Genomic DNA, 20,095 nt, shown 5'->3' on the forward strand with positions numbered 1-20,095 from the left:
AATATAATCAATCTGATTTTGGTGTTGACCATGCGGTGATGTCCATGTGTAGAGTCTTCTCTTGTGTTGTTGAAAAGGGTGTTTGCTATGACCAGTGCATTCTCTTGGCAAAACTCTATTAGCCTTTGCCCTGCTTCATTCCGTACTCCAAGGCCAAATTTGCCTGTTACTCCAGGTGTTTCTTGACTTCCTACTTTTGCATTCCAGTCTCCTATAATGAAAAGGACATCTTTTTTGCGTGTTAGTTCTAGAAGGTCTTCATAGAACTGTTCAACTTCAGCTTCTTCAGCATTACTGGTTGGGGCATAGGCTTGGATTACTGTGATATTGAACGGTTTGCCTTGGAAACGAATAGAAATCATTCTGTCGTTTTTGAGATTGCATCCAAGTACTGCATTTTGGACTCGTTTGTTGACCATGATGGCCACTCCATTTCTTCTAAGGGATTCCTGCCCACAGTAGTAGATATAATGGTCATCTGAGTTACCTGGTGAACTATGGACAGAGGTTCATGACATTGTACAGGGGAAAGGGATCAAGACCATCCCCATGGAAAAGAAATCCAAAAAAGCAAAATGGCTGTCTGGGGAAGCCTTACGAATAGCTGTGAAAAGAAGAGACTCGAAAAGCAAAGGAGAAAAGAAAAGATATACCCATTTGAATGCAGAGTTCCAAAGAATAGGAAGGAGAGATAAGAAAGTCTTCCTCAGCAATCAGTGCAAAGAAATAGAGGAAAAGAACAGAATGGGAAAGACTAGAGATCTCATCAAGAAAATTAGAGATACCAAGGGAACATTTCATGCAAAATGGGCTCAATAAAGGACAGAAATGGTATGGACCTAACAGAAGCAGAAGACATTAAGAACAGTGGGCAAGAATACACAGCAGAACTGTACAAAAAAGATCTTCACAACCCAGATAATCACGATGGTGTGATCACTAATCAAGAGCCAGACATCCTGGAATGTGAAGTCAAGTGGGCCTTAGAAAGCATCACTACGAACAAAGCTAGTGGAGGTGATGGATTTCCAGTTGAGCTGTTTCAAATCCTGAAAGATGATGCTGTGAAAGTGCTGCACTCTATATGCCAGCAAATTTGGAAAACTCAGCAGTGGCTGAAGGACTGGAAAAGGTCAGTTTTCATTCCAATTCCAAAGAAAGGCAATGCCAAAGAATGCTCAAACTACCGCACAATTGCACTCATCTCACATGCTAGTAAAGAAATGCTCAAAATTCTCCAAACCAGGCTTCAGCAATATGTGAACCGTGAACTCCCTGATGTTCAAGCTGGTTTTAGTAAAGGCAGAGGAACCAGAGATCAAATTGCCAACCTCTGCTGTATCATGGAAAAAGCAAGAGAGTTCCAGAAAAACATCTATTTCTGCTTTATTGACTATGCCAAAGCCTTTGACTGTGTGGATCACAATAAACTGTGGAAAATTCTGAAAGAGATGGGAATACCAGACCACCTGACCTGCCTCCTGAGAAATCTATATGCAGGTCAGGAAGCAACCATTAGAACCGAACAGACTGGTTCCCAATAGCAAAAGGAGTGCATCAAGGCTGTATATTGTCACCCTGCTTATTTAACTTCTATGCAGAGTACATCATGAGAAATGCTGGGCTGGAAGAAACACAAGCTGGAATCAAGATTCCCAGGAGAAATATCAATCACCTCAGATATGCAGATGACACCACCCTTATGGCAGAAAGTGAAGAGGAACTAAAAAGCCTCTTGATGAAAGTGAAAGAGGAGAGTGAAGAGGTTGGCTTCAAGCTCAACATTCAGAAAACGAAGATCATGGCATCCGGTCCCATCACTTCATGGGAAATAGATGGGGAAACAGTGGAAACAGTGTCAGACTTTATTTTGGGGGGCTCCAAAATCACTGCAGATGGTGACTGCAGCCATGAAATTAAAACATGCTTGCTCCGTGGAAGGAAAGTTATGACCAACCTAGACAGCATATTCACAAGCAGAGACATTACTTTGCCAACAAAGGTCTATCTAGTCAAGGCTATGGTTTTTCCTGTGGTCATGTATGGATGTGAGGATTGGACTGTGAAGAAAGCTGAGTGCAAACGAATTGATGCTTTTGAACTGTGGTGTTGGAGAAGACTCTTGAGAGTCCCTGGGACTGCAAGGAGATCCAACCAGTCCATCCTAAAGGAGACCAGTCCTGGGTGTTCATTGGAAGCACTGATGCTGAAGCTGAAACTCCAATACTTTGGCCACCTCATGCAAAGAGTTGACTCATTGGAAAAGACCCTGTCATTGGGAGGGACTGGGGGCAGGAGGAGAAGGGGACGACAGAGGATGAGATGGCTGGATGGCATCACTGGCTTGATAAACATGGGTTTGGGTAAACTCCGGGAGTTGGTGATGGACAGGGAGGCCTGATGTGCTGCGATTCATGGGGTTGCACAGAGTTGGACACGACTGAGCGAGTGAACTGAACTGAACTGGCGATGAGGACTGGAGAGAAAGAGTGGATTGTTCCCTGCGTTGCTGGTTAGATGCTTTCGTAACTGCTTGTTCTTTCTGAGGGTCCATCCAAGGGGGAGATGGGGCAGACTTGGCCTGGCCTCTGGAGTTGTCAACTGTCATATGTTTTTTTCCCAAAAACTTCGTGCTTTATAATTCAGCCAGGAGCACGGTGCTGGCATGTGACCACTGCCCCGGGGGTTTCGGTATTTTGTAGATAGGTTTGTCATTTATTGAATGATGTCCATTTCTGTGTAGGCATCAGGAGCTAAGCCTGTGTAAGTAGAGTGTCTATGGTTAGTGGTCTATTTGAAAAAGGCTATGCAAAAACCAAATCAAAGATCCCAAAAGCATCTTGACTAAGGAGCTCGAGAGGTAGATTGCAAGCAAGAAGCTGTCTTCTGTGAGCTTGGAAATTAGATCTTGGATACCCTAAATGGGCAAGGTCAGCACCAGAGACAATGGGCTGTGCGGGCCAGAGAGACTTGTGGTCTTAACTTTTCATTGCAGCTCTTAGCACCAATTATTCACCACCAGCAAATAAGTTCTTTAGTTCATGTTACTTCAGTTATTTCATATTTTGGCTGTGCTGCACAGCTTCCAGAATCTCCAGTCTCCAGCTCAGAACTGAACTCTGTCACGGCAACGAAAACCCCGAACCCTAACCTCCAGGCCACCAGGGAACTCCCATCACTTAACTTCTTGAAGCTCTGTGTCCTCACCTGTAAAAGAGGAGGACAGCCCCTCCCTGGGCAGGATCACGGAAGAGCACAGCACATACTGCCGCTGAAGCTCCTGGCTTGGTGCCTGGCACGCAGGACGCGTGGGAGAGCTGGTGCTCTGCCTGCTGGTGGCTCTTCGGGTCGCAGTGACTGGGCACTTGGTGTTCACTGTCATGGCCTTTGCTGTTCAGGTGCCTTGGACATCCTCAGGCAAAGCCAACTGTCCCTTGGGCCTCAGGACAGCGAGGCGTAAGGAGCTGCAAGGAGGGCCTCTGGACCAGTGGGTCTCCCGCCAATAAGGGCAGAGGCACAGCCTGTCTGTCAGACTTGTTACTAGGAAGGGCCCCCTGTGGCTTGGTTTCAAAGCCGTACATTGTCCCCGCCCTTCCACAGAGAGGTGACAGTAATCTAGTCAGTGGCGAGCTGTAGAGACACCGAGACTTCACCACGATGCCATTTTAGACGTCACCGTTTCTTTGGATGGAATCGGGCTTTCACACGTGTGATGCAGACAACGGCGACCGCCGCGAATCTGCAGGAACTCAGGTGCACAGAGGACCAAAAGAATGGCCTCCTGCTCGACACAGGGACGTGGGTGAAACCACGCAAAACACACGAAGGACCCCCAGACTGCGGTCGGTAGGCGGCCAGGCACGTTGCTGTCAATACGGCAGGACTCCTCTCGCTGTGAAAAGAAAAACTTGCTTTGCCCTTTCAGACAGCGGAAATGGCCGGACCAGTCTTTAGTTCACGGGCTAGAAACTGAAAACAACGGGAAAGGTTTTCCTTAAATGGAGACGCAGCTTGGCTGGGGCTCAGGCTGAAGTTCAAGCCTGGGTCTTGTCGGCCTTCCGTGGGGTGCTTCTCATATGTTATGCAAGCTTGCTCTGCCTGCAACCGGGGAATCATTCATTTTTTCTTCGCCCTGTAATCTCGAGGTGTGCACAGGGCACAACCGAGCCTCCGACCTTTCTGCTTTCACTTTTGGTTATTCAGAACCTCCATCTGGCGGTATTTGACTATGAGCGTTTTCTGTGGCTTTTCTGTGGCTCCTGTTCAAAGTATTCAAAGCAGTTTAAAAATACATAATGTTCAGCGATCTGACCAAGAACTAATGTAAGTACTTATTTGAGGACTGTTTTTGAAAAAAAAAAACAAAAAAAAAAACAATTAGATTTGAACCTCTTTAACTCTTACTGCATCTTGGAAATAGATACTAAGATTTAAAACACAAAAGGTTTGAAAAATACAGGACTACTTCTCCAGAGCCCTAATGCTTGGAGTGGTGACGGTAGCTGCAAAGAGCAGAGTTTGTAAAAACAGAAGAGCTGAAATTCTTACTTTAATATTAAACAGGAAGCTAGAAGCAGTGTGCAGCAATGTGGTGGGTTTCCAACAAGCCTGCTGCTGGGTTTATCTTCGCTGAGCAGCCAAAGTGAGACATTTCCCCTTTTATTCCTTGAGTTTTCATGAAAATCTCCACCAAAATATGACCACTGGAAGCAGGTTCTGTCTTGTGAGGCTTTAAAACAAGCCGTTTCCACTGGAGCCTAGGGAAAGTTGGAAGCCAGTTGCCAACCTCTCCGAGAGAGGAAGATGCACTTCTGTCTCGCCTTTGTGCGGGGCTGTCACTCACCCAACATGTGCATCTGAATATTCTTTCTGAAGACCTGGGCTTCATTTTAAGGTCAACCTTCAATTTCGAGAGAATATAATTTGCTGCTATTTTTAGGGCATCATGATTGCTCGTAATAACTAATGGAAAAAAACTCTACAGAGAAATAAATGTGTAACAGCTGTGTCTGCTTAAACTTGATTAAAGGCAGTGAAAAAAAAAAAAAAAAGTACACAGAAGAATGAATGTGACCAAGGACGGAGGGAGAGACAAGTGCCCCTCATTGTGGAAAGTTTTACAGACGTAACTCGCTCTTCTCTGGAGGCCAGCAGTGTCTGTGTTTAAAGTTTACTTGACTGTTTGTCTTGAGTGGGATCAGTGTTGTAGTGAATAATTTATAGGCAGCGTGAATGAGCTCATTAGTCACCTTTTCAGACTTTAAATGAGTTTTGTGGCTGTCGTTACGCGAGCCTTCTGCTCAGCTGCCGAGCAGAATGGCAGTTCAGCAGTTGGCTGCCTTGTCGCCGGCCAGTCTGCTCCCCGTTCAGGTCAGTGTTGCCTTTGTGTCTCCTTGAAACCGTCCCCTTCTCTCCCTGCACCGGCCCGGAGACGCTCACGTTGCAGATGCCTTTTGCACCCCCAGTTTAAATGAGTTTTTTGGGGATTTTAAAAAAAAATCTTTCAGTTGTGTCTGCCAGAGAGAGTGCAGTGGATGGAGTGAGCTTTTTCCCTCCCTAGCAACTCCCATGTATGATTCCCTTTGTGCTCCGGTTGATACTCAGGTTCTCCAGCAGCGATGAGCTCTGGAGTCCTCGCGGGACGGCTGAGCTGGGCTATCACATGGGGGCAGGCGCTGCAGGCCGGGAGATGTCACCGGAGTTTGGAGGTTTTCATCATTCAAGTCCGCAACATCCATGTGCCATGGGTGTGTGTGGTTGAAGAAACTGATTCCAGCAAATCTGCCCAGACGGATTATCAAGGCCAAAGAACCGTGTTTTTCCTACAAAGAGGTCGACCAGATGGCCTTTCAGGAGCCCAGCCGTATCACTGGGAATGCCCATTGCTTCTTCCCCAGCTCTACGTCCTCCCGGTTCTAGGCCATTAAGAGAAAGTCCAGCGGCTGCAGTTGCCTCCTCAGCATGCCCCTGGAGACTTGTGGTGGTGGTGGGGAGGCTGGTGCGTAGGGAGGATGAGCCTGCACACCAAGAGCAGCTGGAGTTTCTTTGGAACCAGTGTCATGACGTTCATCCCTCCCTTTGACCTTGGCCGGGGGAGACTCCAGAGAGCTCTGACGTCCACATTCTGGGACTGGACTCCATCCGGAAGTCCAGGGCTCCGTGGCATGCCCACTTTGGCCCTTGACCGCCTCTGCCTCCATCCTGGGGCATGGATGCATGCACGGGGAGTCTCAGCCAACTGCCTGGACCCCCGTGCTGAGGCCCCTGATGTTAGCTACGTTAGCCAGCTGGCCCAGCACTGGGTAGGCACGGAGGAAGGCTGCTCAGGGCTCCTCTCTGGAAGAAATGCCAATGTAGAAAGGACGCCTGGTTGTCCAGGGGCCAATCCTCGGAGCCAGTCAGGGTCACATGTCAGAGTATAGAGAAATGAGGTGTGCACCCACAGAAAGACAGCCATCCATGCGACTGCTTCCTCCTCAGTCTCGCCCCGCCCCCCGTACGGGATGGAACGTGCGTGTGCACTCACGCCTCACACTCTTTGGGCACGTTGTGTTTGCATATGAATCATAACAGCAAAGGCACAAGAGATGCTATTTTGGGAAGGAGGAGGGTTTTCAAACCTGAAAGTGCAGGTGAACTGCGCTACCCAGTAGAGAAGAGACTTCAGGGCTGGCTGTCGTAATAAACTAAGTAAGTTGCTTCTCTGTCAAAGAACTTTGTCTGGCAGGGAAATGTGCTGGTAATCGTTTCCCTCTATGTAGTGTTCCCCAGAGAGTCCCGAGAGTTCCCCAGATTTGGAGCTTCTGTGGTACTTTCACATCCCTCTGAAAAAGTAAGCTGAGAGAAGTTATTTCTTGACATGGTTAGGACTTTGGCAGACCTAGTCACCAAAAGCCCCGAGAGTGAGGTACTTGGTGTACTTGAGGCAGAGAGGGAAACAATAAATGCTCTTACAAATGCTGGCGGAGAAAAGGGTCGATGGTGCTACTTCTCTTTTACTAATCTGTGCACTTATCAGACGGGCTCCCCAGGCGGCTCGGGGGGAAAGCACCCACCTGCCAGTGCAGAAGGCGCGGGGTCGATCCCCGGGTCGGGAAGACCCCTGGAGAAGGAAGCGGCAGCCCACTCCAGCACTCTTGCCTGGAGCGTCCCATGGACGGAGGAGCCTGGCGGGCTACAGTTCATGGGGTCACACAGAGCTGGTCATGACTTAGTGACTGAACGATGTAGTAAATAGATACCAGTTTAAGAGAGGGAGAAGAAAAGAGCATTTTTTCCCCTAAGTGATCGATATTTTTGATTACTACTAATGCCACTTGCTATGAGCAGAAGAGAAGTAAAAGGAAAGGTCTGTGCCTCGCAAGGCACGCAACAGTCTGCTTGACACTCAGGGCTAGCTGAATTTTTTTCTATGATGAAGGTACAACATACTTTACTGATTATGACATACACGCTGAACTCTGTCTTTTTGCAACTTTGTCCTCTTTCATTCAGTTTAAAAGTTCCCTTTTTCCTTCCCCCTTCTGGTCACAAGTTTTCTTGCGCCCCACGGCTCCGGCCCTCTATATCCTTGACCCCTAAGAGGTTCTTTAAGGACTTGCTAAAATTTATTTGTAATCACAAAATCAGTACTTGCGATGCTGTCGCGGTCTTTCCTGGATGCGAGCAGAGTGGCAGCAGGTTTGAGTCATCCGGCACACACGCTCGCAGCTGAGACGGAACGAAGCAATGCTCCCCGTTTCTGCGTCTGCGTCCACTGTCCTGCTGTAGGCGAGCGTCCTGTGAAGCGTCTCTCCAGGGTCAGCTTGCGTGTGCGCTGTGTGCTGGCGGCTCTGCGGTTTGAAACAGTCCCGCTCAGAGGGCTGCAGGACTGCTTTGTGCTTCTGTGTGCCAGGGGGCCGATTGCCATCTGGACAAAAGACTAGCTTTTCAGGTGTTTGATAAGCTTTGTTTAGACATGAGTTCTAGCGCTGGTAGCTGTGAGATCAATGTCACTGAATCAGCATAAATATAAATATGTATTTATGTTACATAAGATGTCTCTGAGTGCAATCAGAGAAAATAAGATAACATTCAGATCAGTTAAAGAGCAGGTGGTGACCAGTGGCTCACAGGAACCTAACCTTAGATCTCCTCTAGGTGCAGTATTTGCTAATTCAGTGTTTAACTGCATACTGAGAGTTGGCTGAAGCTAAATGGAATCTATTTCTGCTTTATTGACTATGCCAAAGCCTTTGACTGTGTGGATCACAATAAACTGTGGAAAATTCTGAAAGAGATGGGAATACCAGACCACCTGACCTGCCTCTTGAGAAATCTGTATGCAGGTCAGGAAGCAACAGTTAGAACTGGACATGGAACAACAGACTGGTTCCAAATAGGAAAAGGAGTCCGTCAAGGCTGTATATTGTCACCCTGCTTATTTAACTTATATGCAGAGTACATCATGAGAAACGCTGGACTGGAAGAAGCACAAGCTGGAATCAAGATTGCCGGGAGAAATATCAATAACCTCAGATATGCAAATGACACCACCCTTACGGCAGAAAGTGAAGAGGAACTCAAAAGCCTCTTGATGAAAGTGAAAGAGGAGAGTGAAAAAGTTGGCTTCAAGCTCAACATTCAGAAAACGAAGATCATGGCATCCGGTCCCATCACTTCATGGGAAATAGATGGGGAAACAGTGGAAACACTGTCAGACTTTATTTTTTTGGGCTCCAAAATCACCACAGATGGTGACTGCAGCCATGAAATTGAAAGACGCTTACTCCTTGGAAGAAAAGTTATGACCAACCTAGATAGTATATTCAGAAGCAGAGACATTACTTTGCCAACAAAGGTCCGTCTAGTCAAGGCTATGGTTTTTCCAGTAGTCGTGTATGGATGTGAGAGTTGGACTGTGAAGAAAGCTGAGCGCCGAAGAATTGATGCTTTTGAACTGTGGTGTTGAAGAAGGCTCTCGAGAGTCCCTTGGACTGCAAGGAGATCCAACCAGTCCATTCTGAAGGAGATTGGCCCTGGGATTTCTTTGGAAGGAATGATGCTGAAGCTGAAACTCCAGTACTTTGGCCACCTCATGCGAAGAGTTGACTCATTGGAAAAGACTCTGATGCTGGGAGGGATTGGGGGCAGGAGGAGAAGGGGACGACAGAGGATGAGATGTCTGGATGGCATCACGGACTCGATGGATGTGAGTCTGAGTGAACTCCGGGAGATGGTGATGGACAGGGAGGCCTGGCGTGCTGTGATTCATGCGGTCGCAAAGAGTCGGACACGACTGAGGGACTGAACTGAACTGAACTGAACTGAAATGGAATCCAGGCACTCAGAGGGGCAGCCTCTTTTAGGGCAGGCTTCTGACTGCAGGGAATATTTGCGGAGAAGCGGAAGTAGTTCTGGCCACGCCGAGTGCCTCAGCTCAGCACAGATTTTCCTATTGGGTTTGATAAAACCTTTAAAAAAGATGTAACCACACTTGGTCTCCTAGAAGCATAAGCTGTTATAGACCATCCATCTGGAAACAGAGTAAATTCTTAATTCAGGAGTATTTTCCTTGTCTTTGAACCTATGTAAGAGTTTGTGGAAAATGCTTGATACCCAAGACCAATAAATTGAAAGGTTTCCCCCAGCCAGACAACAGACCCCATTACACAGGGTATAATATTTGTTATACTTAGCAATTCTCTTATTTGCTGGGAGCACCAGCCTTTTCAGAAAGGGATCATTTTGTCCCTTCTGATTGAAAAGATCACAAAATGCTTCAGTTTGGTCAAAAGCTTTGCCAACATATCTATTTCCCCCCAAACTGTTACATTATGAAATGTTTGCAAATGGTTTCACACATACAGTGTATAAGAATGTGAAAGTGATTCAGAAAAGGGAAAGCTTTGCTTAAAACGACTGGAAAATGCAGAAAGAAGGGCACAAGGGGAACAGGGGTGAGTGTGGCCCGTGTAATTTGACAGCATATCTCTAATACCTCTAGTCTCCTTTTTGGCAGCTTCCAAGTTTCCACAACTTTAAACAACGTCCTAACAAAATTCTGCAGAAAACGCTGTTGCATATTTCAGTGCCCTCACTCGGTACATACTGACTGAGTGTCTTCTGTGTGTCAGACGCTGGGGCAAGAGCTCGAGTACGTCGCTGAATAAAACAGGCATGAATCTGGCTGCCATGGTGCTTATTCTCTCATGGGGGTAGGCAGGCTGGCGGGGAAGTTTCCTGTCTTGCTCGGGTATCTCCTTGGGATAAATTCCTAGAAGATGGAAATTGAGTCAGTGGCCATGCTCACTTACATTTTAATTCAGCTCATCAGACGTTCCTCTTAAACAGTTATACCAAATCATGTTCCTCTGACACCCCCACTGACGTTGGCATGCTTATTCCTTTTACGTCTGTGCCAATCTGATGGATGAAATGAGCTCTCACACTTGCTTGAATTGGCATTCCTGTGATTTCCTTAATTTTTTTTTAACTGAAGTGTGTGTCTTTGCATGGGTATATTTCCATTTATGTTTCTCCTCTTGTGAATTTGTCCCTTTTCTCATCAGGGTGATAATTTTCTCATTGAGCTGTAAGAGCTGTAGATTTAAAATATTAACCTTTTTTCCTATGTACGACAAATGGTTATTTTTTAAAAAAAATCCTTTTGTCTTTGAACTTGATTCATGACCTCTGGTCCTACATACCAAGTTTGAATTGTTTTGTACTCAAATTGTTTTGTACTCAAATGTATTTTCCTTTTGATCTATTTACTTAACAAAACTAGCTCTGGGTGCCGGGCACTCACCGTTGTATGTATTTTATGAACACCCACTCATTTGATCTTCGTCACAACCCTACGAAGTGGGTCTTGTGTGTGTCCTCCATCCCCCCCACCCCTCCCCGTCCCCCCACACTATTTTAAGATGAGGAAACCAGGTGGAGAAAAAGAAGTTCCGTACCTTGATTAAGGTTACCCGACTAGTATGTGGTGAAGTGAGAATACAAACGTCGTCCCAGGCCACTAAGCGACATCAGCTGTAGTCTGGTATTAGGCTCTGCTTGTGTTTGCAGTTGCTTCAAAAATGCTCACTGAATCTCCCCCATCTTTTTTACCCCCCAATATTTATTGATTTGACTGCACAAGGTCTTAGCTGTGGCACGGGGACTCTCAACTGAGGCATGTGGGATCTAGCTCCCGGACCAGGGATCGAACTTGTGGCCCCTGCGTTGGGAGCGTGGAGTGTTAGCACTGGACCAGCAGGAGCATGCCTGGGCTTCCCCATCCTTGAGGGCAAGCAGCACGTCGTTTACTTCCCCCAGTGCCCTCCATACAGTGCAGGGCACAGCGTAGCCAGATGCTTATGAATAAATACTTTCTGACTGGATGAGTTGACGACATCTGGATTCTGGATCATCAGAGCGCACTTTTGTTCATGCTCAAAGAGGAGCTGACAGGTTCGGTACTTTCCCTGTTGCCCCTCGCAGGTGACACGGTGCGCTCCGCTCTGGAGCCTGCGCTAGTGGAATGTCCCTGTCCGAGGTCAGTGGTATGTCCCCTCACTCCACAGCCTCCCGTCCCTCCTCAGATAAGCCTCCTGACTCTCTTCCCTGCTGGAGAAAATCTAATGAGCCTTTTTCTAGGCTCCACTCATCAGCATCTGTCATATAAACACCAAGAACGCACAAGAGGAAAACCCCAGGAGGGGATGACCGGGAAGCCCAGAGAATGCTCGATCAAGCCTTCAACACTCACCCAAAGTCTTCCAGCTGTGGTCCTGGGTATCTCTTCCTTCTGCACAGGAGGGAAGGAAGTGAGGGACTAGTTCACTATTGTGGATGGCATTCTCACATGTTAACTCAGAGAGACTTAGCCAACCCATGATTAAGGAGCTATCTTTGACCATAATCTCTCCATCTCCTATCATATTCAGTCGTTTGATGGATTCACTTGGTTCTTCCTGTGAAGCCTCTCCTACATTCATATTTTTCCAGACTCCCTGACTGTTCTCTAATTTAGTGGTTCCCAAAGTATGGTCCTTGGACCAGCAGCAGCACCTGGGAGCTTGTGAGAGATGTGAATTCTCAGGCCCCAGCTCAGATATACTGAATCTGAAACTCTGGGGCTGCGGGCCAACATGCTGAGTTTCAGTTCAGTTCAGTCGCTCAGTCGTGTCCGACTCTTTGCAACCCCATGAATCGCAGCACACCAGGCCTCCCTGTCCATCACCAACTCCCGGAGTTCACCCAAACTCACGTCCATCAAGTCAGTGATGCCATCCAACCATCTCATCCTCTGTCATCCCCTTCTCCTCTTGCCCCCAGTCCCTCCAAACATCAGAGTCTTTTCCAATGAGTCAACTCTTCGTGTGAGGTGGCCAAAGTATTGGAGTTTCAGCTTTAGCATCATTCCTTCCAAAGAACACTCAGGGCTTGTCTCCTTTAGGATGGACTGGTTGGATCTCCTTGCAGTCCAAGGGACTCTCAAGTCTTCTCCAACACCACAGTTCAGAAGCATCAATTCTTCAGCACTCAGCCTTCTTCACAGTCCAACTCTCACATCCATACGTGACCATTGGAAAAACCACATCCTTGACTAGAGGGACCTTTGTTGGCAAAGTAACGTCTCTGCTTTTCAATATGCTATCTAGGTTGGTCATATTTTTCCTTCCAAGGAGTAAGCGTCTTTTAATTTCATGTCTGCAATCACCATCTGCAGTGATTTTCATTAGAACATTATAAATGTGTTAGGTGTTTACTGCAGAAAAACTGGAACATACAGACAAGTAGGAAAGAGGAAGCCCAAAACAAAAATTACCCCATAACTCTTAACACCAAGAGGAAACTACTGTTTTAATATTTTAATGTTTTTTTATTAAGAAACATTAAAAAAGATAACCTTTGTTTTGTTCAGTATGGATTGTGCTCGGTCACGTCAGTCGTGTCTAACTCTGTGTGACCCTGTGGACTGTAGCCCGCCAAGCGCCCCTGACTGTAGGACTCTACAGGCAGGAGTACTGGCGTGGGTGGCTATGCCCTCTTCCAAGGGATCTTCCTGACCCAGGGATTGAACCTGAATCTCTTCTCTGACATCTCCTGCTTTGCCAGGTAGGTTCTTTACCCCTAGCACCACCTGGGAAGCCTTGTGTATGGATTGCTGTGGACTTCCCTGCAGCTCAGATGGGAAAGAATCTGCCTGCAGTGTGCAAAACGTGGATGCGATCCCTGGGTTGGGAAGATCCCCTGGAGAAGGGCATGGCAGCCACTCCAGAATTCTTGCCTGGAGAATCCCATGGACAGAGGAGCCTGGCAGGCCGCAGTCCTCGGGGTCACAGAGAGTCAGACGCGCTGAGCCGGTAACAGGACTGCTGCGTGCTTTTGGCCTTCCATTTCTTCCTTTCCCTTCCCCAGTCTTATCTTGGATCCATGATCCTATTCTTCTGGTTTAGAATCGAAGGATCTTTGACCTGTAACACGCGTGGGTCTAAGGCGTGCAGCATGCTCGTTTGGTCCGTGTATGCTGAAGCATGATCGCCATTATCGTGTTAGCTAATCCCTCTACTGTGTCACATAATGAGCATTTCTTCTAGTGTTGGGAATAATTAAGATCTAGTCACTTAGCGGGTCTAATGCTTATAAATACAGTTCTGTCGTCTGTAATCCCCGGGCCCTGTATGAGGGCTCTAGGACTTATTCACCTACTGGAGGCAAGCTGTTCTTCTTTTTAATGCATATTCCTGACAGAGCAACTTCTGGATTCAGAGATACTCAGTGAGTTCTTGCCCTCTGATTCCTGCACATAAATGGCTCACCTTCGCATTCAAGGAGTTTTGTGATGGGATGTTTCCATGCTTATCCGCTAATAGGCCTGTTCTGTAAGGGACAGAGGCCTTGTATCCCTGGCACTTAACTATGCCACACACTCGGTGGGCACTCAGTGTGTTTGTTCAGGGAATGAATGGATATTCTGACTCCGTCGAGTCACCGGTGAGAAATGTAAGTGTGCCATTCATTTGTCCTGGCTTTAAAAGCAGTTTGTGCTGGGGTGCTTTCTCAAAATGCACACAGCGGTGTCCGGCCCAGGAGGTACCCGACCCACCGGGGTGGCTCCCCAGGCATTCCTACCTGAGAAGCTCAGGTCTAGAACGTCCCTTCCCCATTTCTACGAGTCAAACAGGGGCCTGTGTTTATTAGACAGGCTCCTTCCACAGCTGTCTCCCCTCTCTTCCTGCGTCCTGTCCTCCAGGTGGTTCTACCAAGCCTTCTGCCTCCGCTGTTAGGAAGGGATGGGGCGAAGGGCAGAGTGACCCGAATCAGCCCAAGCCGGTGTGATTCTTCCCCTGGGAACCTGAACGGTGTGGTGGGAGGCGGACGTGGTCGAAGGCAGTGGGTGCTGGCTCTCAGGCCCCCTGCCCTTGGTGCTGGCCGCCGTGTGTGACCCTCAGTGAGCAGAGGAGGCTGGCCTTCAGGGAGGAGAGGGGAACAGGCACCCAGAGCGAAGCAGGGAAGACAGCGAGGTCTCAGAGGGAAGGAGCCGGAGGGAACCGTCCGAGGACGCTCCGCTTTCCCTCGGCCAGCTTTGCGGCTCGAGCTGACTCAGCCTCCCACTCGGGGACCCTTTTCCCTGGTCAGCTTGAAGGATCCTGTTGAGAAGACCCTCTTTGCAGACCTGCCTCGGATTCCTCCTCGTGCTTGACTGTCCCTCAGGGGAGGGACATTCCCTCGGGGATTCCCAGCTGGCAATAGTGGTAGAGAGCCCACCTGCGGGTGCAAGAGCCGGGAGACTCGGGGTTGAGCCCCGGGGCGGGAAGATTCCCCCGAGGCAGAGTGGCTGCCCGCTCCAGGACTCCGGCCTGGAGAATCCCGGGTCGGAGGGGCCTGGCGGGCTGCAGCCCATGGATATGACATATGACTGAGTGTCGCAGCGTGCTCGCGGGCCTTCTCACAAGCAGCCCTCTTCCACTGCATTTATTCCGATGTTCCAGCCTCAGGCGGGATCCCGGGGCTTTACATAAGTAATCAGGTTGGCTGAATAACCCGGGATGGGGGAGGGGCCTCCCGGGTCCAGGGCAGAGGACCTTGCTGGAGAAGAAGGTGCCGAACACCACGGGTGGGGGGAGGGGTGGGTCGTTCGTCTCCGCAGAGGAGGAACCTGGGGTCCCATGAGGACTAGGGGGTCCCACCAGGACTGGGGCCTGCCTGGGCTGGCAACCCATCCTCCTACTCCCAGACCCTAATGCTCTCAGCCCAGGTGGGGCTCTGGGAAGGTCGCATCGTCCCCAGTCTGGGACCAGGTGATGCCCAAAGTGAGTTCTAGAGCGCACATAGGATTCTGTTTGTAAAACAGTGCTTTAAACAGTTCCACCCATTTCTCTGAGACTTTTCAGGCTCTAAGGCTCAAGGGTGTTTCCCGAAAGCTCACGAAGGGAACGAGAATAAGGTTGTTTCTGAGCAAATCTGGCTCCTGACCTCCTTTGTCCTGGAGCAGGTCCCAGAGCCAGGGGTCTCTGGAGTGACAAGACGGGCAGACCCCTTTCAGCCTCCCACCGGTTTTCAGCAAACATCTGGGTGCCCCCTTCAGACAGATGGGCCACCTGGCGCACCCACCCCTCCCTCTGCAGGCATCACACCTTCTCACGCCTCTCACCAGCAACGGGAGAGATGAGGAAACAAGTTGGAGAATGGAAGCAACGAGAAGCCACGGAAAGGAAAGAGGCGAGCTCTGGGAAGGCAGCTTCCCTCCCTGGCTCCGCCCGCCGCTCAGGGCTGCTCCTGGCCCAGAGCTCACTCCGTCTCTAAGTTTTGGTTCTCGTCGGGTGGCTGGTTCAGACATGGCCCTTATGCAATAGCCACGTGCTCATGGCCCTTCCTTCTGAGCGCTGAGCAGGAAGGGAGGGCTCGGGCTGGGAACGCCTGCCGCCCCTGCTTCCCGCAGAGAGGTCTGGCTCCCGTGCGAGTGCGGTGGGGACTGGGTGGCGGGGACGGGTGTGGAAGAGGGGCACCCAGGACGGCCATTTCTTCCTCTCCAAGCCAGCACGGGAGTCGGCGACAGGCAGGGAGGCCTGGCGGGCTGCCGTCCATGGGGTTGCAGAGCGTCGGGCACGACTCAGTGACCGGACTGAGCTGGAGCCAGCCCGGGTCTGGACCAGGGTCTCTTGGTTCCTCCCCCGATTGACAGGCGGATGGAGGTTCGAGGACAAGACTGAGCTCCTGTCCTGTTTGTGCCACCACCTCTGACCTTTAGAATCGCGCGCTCAGGACTTGGGATACACCTAGTTTGCCCCTCTTGCCACATGCCTTTTGCTTAGTGACTTGGGGTAGACAGAGTGCTCGGTAATTAAAGAGGTGGGGCTGGGTGACCTCCCCTGCCCCGGGCCAGGGCTGAATCACCTCCCAGGTGGGTGGGATTTCCCTTCCCACGGCTAAGCAGTAAGGCCTGCTGGTGAGTGTCCTGCTGAAAACTTACCACCCACCCACCATCTTGTAGCTGAGAAGGGGAATGACTCCTCAGATGGATCGGAGCTCCCTTAATCTTTGGAAATTAAAACGTTTCAGAAACCCGTGGGATTTTTCTCCCCCTTTGGCTACGTTACAAGGTACTGCAAGCTGGAGGGCCTTCTCACTGGTTTTTCTGCAGTTTTCCAAGCGCTCAAAAGGGCCTGGCCTCTGGTTCAGGTAGCGGGGGAGAGGTGGCCGCAGCGACTGGTGTTTCCTTCTGTAGAGGAATCTACTGACTTGGTTTCAGGGGGTGGGAGGTGGCGGTGGGAGCCGGGGTGCAGCCCTATTTTTATTTATGTCGCCACTAGGGTGACCTGTGGGACTCCCCTTTCTGTCCCTCCAAAGGCTGCCTGGTGCGGCTGCAGCAGGCGGGTGGCCCACCTTCGGAGGCGCCTGAAGACTCGGAGTGGCGGCCCTGCGATTTGTCGGTGTGGCTCGAGCGCTCTAAGCGTGGAGGACCGGAGCCTTGTTTTCGCTGGAGGCTCAGAAGGCGGCCAGGGAGTTGGGCACAACGCGCCGGAGGCCCCAAGGTTTGGCCCTCAGGATGGGCCTCCGGCTCTGTAACCTGGAATGGCCACCCTCCCTCCCCGGGCAGCCGGACGCCGGCGGGCAGCCCCCTGGGCGGGAGGCGGCAGTGCCTTTGTGCCCTTCCTCCCGGGGGCACGGGGCGGCCGCTGGAGGAGGGCCGGAGCGGCCCCGGGAGTCCCGCCAGGGCGCCGGAGTTGGGGAGCAGTGGAATCTCGTCTCCCCCTCGCAAGCCTCGCCCGCATCGTAATTCTTTTTATTTTTACTTTCGAGCCATGTAAGGCGCGCGGATGGGGTAGGAGCGTTCCGGCGACACGTTGCCAGAGGCGCAGCGCCCGGCCGCCCGCGTGGCCAGAGCGCAGGGAAGGGACAGGCCGCGCGCCCCGCCAGCCCCGCCGCCCACGGTCGCGGCTGCTCGGGGTCGCAGAGCCCGCCGCGCCCGCCGCCTCCAGCCCGCGGGCCCGCGGGCAGCCCGTGCGCGCGGCCCGGGCTCCGTGCGCGCCGGGGCAGCGCCGAGGGTGTGGGGGCCCGGCCGGCCGTGCGCCCGGGGCGCGGGCAGGGGCCGCCCCGGCGGGCCCGCGCCCGGCGCCTCCGGCCGCTGGCGGCCCGGCCCACGTTTTCCGTCTCTCCCGCTCCCTCCGCCCCTGCGCGCGGCCCTCCCCTCCGCTCCCCCCGCCTCCCGCCTGGTCATGTGTCGCCTTTTTTTGTTTGCAGTGGAAACAATTTCTCGCCGCGGCGGAGGCGAGCGGGAGGCGGGACGGGGCGGGGAGAGCGGCGGGCCGGCGGGAGGACGCGCGGCGCGCCCGGCGGAGGCCGCAGGTCCCATGCCGCGCCGCGACCCCCGCGCCCCTGCCGCCCGCGCCCGCGGCCGCCCCCCGCCGCCCGCCGCCCCGCGCTCGCAGCGCCGCGCCCGCGCGCCCTCGGCCGGGCTCCCGAGCCATGCCCGCCGCGCGCCCGCCAAAGTTTGTGGGCTCCCGCTGAAGGGCCGCGGCGCCCCCACGCCCCCGCGCCCCGCTCCGGCCAGGTGAGTCCGCGCCCGCGCGGGGTCGGTCGGCTCGGGGCGCGCGCGCGCGCTCCGCTCGGGAGACCGTCCCGGAGGCGGCCGACCCCGGGGCTGCGCAGTCCCCGGGGGCGAGGGCCGCGGGGTTGGGGGGGCCCGGCCCGGGAGCCCCGGAGCCCTGGGGAAGTTGCCCAGTGCGAAGAGGCTCCTGGCCCCGACGTGCGGGCTGTTTTCCCCGGTGCCCCGACTTCCCCAAAAAAGGGACGGACTTGGGGGTATCGGCGGGACCCCCGACCCGGGCCGGGGCTGGGGGTGCTGATCGAGGGGAGACCCCAGAAGAGAGACGGGCTCCTAACAAAGATTCCCCCCACCCCCACCCCCAGACTGTGCAAGCCTGGCACCCGCAGTCTCCCGAGGCCCGAGTCCTGGTCACCCCGGCCCCTCCCTGAAGCCCCCCTTGGGCCCCGGAGGAGCTGGGGGGCGGCAGGCTTCCCCCGATGTGTTTCTCGGGCCCGGGGCGGCCGATAAAAGGCTGGTGCCGTCTGACCGGCAGTGAAGGCATGCGGGCTCCGGAGGGCCGGGCCGGCGGGGCGAGGAGCGGTTTCCCCGTCGCCCGGCAACGCCGCTGATGGACGCGGGCCGCCGCCAATCGCCGCGCCCGCAGGTCCCCTGGAAATGTTTTTGACATGGACCGTCGGCGAGGGAGCAAAGCGCGTGTGCGCGTGCGCGGAGCGGGTACCGCCCCCCCGGCACCCCAAACTCGCCGCTGCCCTGCTCCGTTTCGGGGGGGCGGGGGTGAATTCTCAACTTTTTAAAGTTCGCGTTGCCCATCTGTTCGGGGCTGGGCCGCTCATGCCTGTGTCAGCTACTTGCAGCCCTCTGGCAGCGGGCAAGGGATGGGCTTTGCTGCTGCATTTTCTCCATGAAGAAAAGGAAAAAAAAAGGGATAACGCGACCCCGCAAGTCGCAAACAAGCAGGAAGGTGTGCTTCTGCGGAACGCAGCCAGTAGCTAACCGAAAAGTTGTGAGGAGGTCGGCGGTGGACATTTGCGGATCCGGCGAGCAGCCTTACTGGCAGCCGATGGAAAATGTTTGCTGAACTGCAGACTCACATGATCTGGATTCTTCCCCGCCCCCCCCCCGCCCCCCCGCTTCTAAAGAATAGTAGGGAAAAAAAGATTTGGCGAATTATGTCGTTAGAGATCGTAATGGAGAACTCCTCAGTGTGGTTTCTGGGAACGGTAGCGGTCAGCAGCTCTTGATGCGGTCGCTGTAAAATGTGGATTTACGGTGGTGCACTTAACAGCTGGCCAGCATAGGGGCCACCAGAACACACAGCCTGCGAGAGACCCAGGGGTGCTGAGCCCCTGAACCTTCTCCTCTGGGCAGCGCCGCTTTCCTAAGAAAACCGTATTGCTGGCAGTGTTTGTTTAAAACAAAAGAAAGCATGGAGAATAGCATGTTAGTTCGTTTGGGAAGCTACTGACAAGCAAATTAAAAAGAAAGAGAAGCATGTTGTCATAGCAACAGTGCAATTAAATTACTTCACTGTCAGCCATGATATAATTTTCCTGTTTGGTAGCTCAGGAGACGTAAAACTTTTTTCCTGTGGAGCTAAAGTTGACTTCAGCGGCTGGGTCTTTTTTTTTTTTTTTCTCTTCTGTACTCGACTGTGTGGATATTCCTTGTTATCAGAAAATTAGGTCATTTGATGAGAGGAGTCCTGTGAAAACTTTGAGAGGACAAGCCTAGCCTTGATTTGTTTACAAAGACTGTAAAAGCAGTATCAAGCTGGTCTCTGTCTTACCTCCAAATTGAAAACACTAGATGATTCTTTAATAGGTGTCCTGTACTACTCAGAGTAGCCTCCCTATTTGATGAAAAACATATTCCCTGTGGACGTACCCGAGGTATCTGAACTTCCATGGGACTTTGGTGCCTGTGAAAATTTTTTCTCTTCTAACAGTTGGACGTTTCAGGGCAGCTCCAGAGAGCCCCCCGGCCCCGGCCCAGGCCTTCTGTCTGCAGGCTGTCCGTCCACCTTGGCCTCCCCTCAGCCTGCGTCTCCCAGGGGTAGGGGGGTGGGGGGTG

General features: G+C 52.0%; 1 protein-coding gene across 4 annotated transcripts in view; it reads left to right on the plus strand.

The window, feature by feature from the left end:
- FOXN3 (forkhead box N3) overlaps positions 1–20,095 on the plus strand; it is a 448,726-nt gene that overhangs the window by 169,028 nt on the left and 259,603 nt on the right. For 2 of the 4 annotated variants that reach the window (XM_018053855.1, XM_018053857.1), the window contains exon 1: positions 17,879–18,028. The exons of the other annotated variants lie outside the window; for them this stretch is intronic. The gene's annotated coding sequence lies outside the window, so the exon portion shown is untranslated. Of the gene's footprint in view, positions 1–17,878; positions 18,029–20,095 lie in introns of those variants that run through there. 4 annotated transcript variants of the gene reach the window in all.

The sequence above is a fragment of the Capra hircus genome, chromosome 10 (genome assembly GCF_001704415.2).
Source record: "Capra hircus breed San Clemente chromosome 10, ASM170441v1, whole genome shotgun sequence".
In the NCBI taxonomy this organism is placed as follows: domain Eukaryota; kingdom Metazoa; phylum Chordata; class Mammalia; order Artiodactyla; family Bovidae; genus Capra; species Capra hircus.